Consider the following 2,078-nt stretch of genomic DNA (forward strand, 5'->3'; position numbering starts at 1 on the left):
TAGCGGTGTAGTGAGTTTACATTATTCACCCAAGGAACTTTAGTTATTAGAGAGTTCCGGTCGGACGGTTTCTCGCGGGACACATTTCAGGCGTTGTTGTTGCACTAGTGAGCCACGGATGAGGAGATGCTGCTCCGTTATTGATTTAAATAGGAGAGACTGTCAGAAAGCAACTTGACGATGATGTGTAAAACATCATCTATGCAACATTTTGAGCAAAGAACCACCATTACATGTTATGTAGACCACAAGGAAGTCTTTTACATTTAGAAAAAAATATATAATAATATGACTCCTCTAATGCGCCCTATTAGCAGGTGCGCCCTATGATCCTGAAAATATGGTAGGTTTTTTTTAAGCCTTTTTACATCATTGTTCTAGTGTTTCTAGCTCAATATAGGCCCAAAGAAAGTACTGGACAAAAGTTGTGTGGTTTGAAACGTTCAGGAAGTATCCCAAGCGTTGTCTTCACTGTGACCCCTGCTCCCAGTCTCTTCAGCATCACAGCAAGAAAAAGAATCAACAAGGTAAAGTGGATTTTGTTGTTTAATTCCTAACCTTTGTAGGGACTTGACTGTTAAAGTTAGGGAGTTTTTGTGGTTTCAAACTTTGAGTGCACCACAGGGCTAGTCACACTGTGTCGACGTAACAGCTGAGTACAGTCCTGCTAGATGTTGTTGTTTGGACTTTGTTATTAAATAGAAAGTTGATCCATCACCCTCTTTTTATGTTTGTTTGACATACTAGTACTGTGTTGTGTTGTATATTGTGTTCAAAGTGTACAAACTTTTACTAAAACATGGACTTTTGTCAAGGCTGGAATGTTTAAAGGCCAATACCATCCCTACAGTCAAGTATGGTGGTGGCAGCATCATACTGTGGGGATGTTTTTCAGCGGCAGGAACTGGGAGACTGGTCAGGATAGAGGGAAAGATGAATGCAGTGATGTACAGAGACATCCTGGATGAAAACCAACGCTTCCCATATAACCTGATGGAGCTTGAGATGTGCTGCAAAGAGGAACAGGCAAAACTGTCCAAAGATATGTGTGCCAAGCTTTTGGCATTGTCAGTGTTCATAATAACAGCGTTATATTATAATAGTATATTTTACTAGTAATGAGTAATCTAATTAATTAATTTAAGGTCCATTACAACGCCGTTAGCGATAGCTTGGTGTAACGTGGCATGCTACTTTTGATGTGGTTTTAAGTCGACAACAAGACAGCGTCACAAGTGCAGCAAGTTCAGTGCAGGAAATATATTTTTACTCGTTAAAGCAACAAGCAGCACCGCAATAAAATGAACTTAATACCAAACAGGAAGGAGTACTATCACACTGTGACACAGCAGACAACAACATACGCACACATATTGAAGCGACAAACTTGCCATCCAAACAATACCCCGTTTGTTGACAAGAAGATAAGACAGCCATTGAAGCGCATTCAATCTCTTCATCAAGCAGAGGTAACACGATCTGGTGAAACGATTCAAAGCCGACAAAGTGAGCTGCTAACAGCTAAAGCTAACCAACACAGCTCCAATGAAACCCTCGATGACGTTAAAAAGCACAGACTCCGCACACTGTGCTCTTATATTAAACATCTCTCAAATGCATATGCCTGATATTTAAAGTTGTTGTTTTTTTGTTCTTTGTTTTTTAAGTAACATATAAATTACTTTCCCTAGTAATGAATGACATTTCTTAAATAGTAATTAAATATGGACTTTTGTCAAGGCTGGAACCCATTATTCATCGTTACATTGTTTCTACTGGAGAAATGTTCTTCAATATACAAACTTTTTTTTTTGTAATTTACGAACCCTGTCCAAAAAGACAATCACATTTGTAAATCGATGTTCCACAGTAAATTAAAATAGTTAGTGTACAGCTTGTGAAGCACTATTACTATCACAATATTAGTACAACACCATTGTCTAAATAGCAAGCAACACAAGTGACGACAATAGCAAGGTAATAATTATGATAATAATGGATTAGTAATTGTGTAATGCCAATGCAGTCATCAAGGGTGGTAGCATCATTGTCCCGGTTGCATGAGTGCTCGGAGGAGA

The sequence above is a fragment of the Entelurus aequoreus genome, linkage group LG10 (genome assembly GCF_033978785.1).
Source record: "Entelurus aequoreus isolate RoL-2023_Sb linkage group LG10, RoL_Eaeq_v1.1, whole genome shotgun sequence".
Taxonomy (NCBI): Eukaryota; Metazoa; Chordata; class Actinopteri; order Syngnathiformes; family Syngnathidae; genus Entelurus; species Entelurus aequoreus.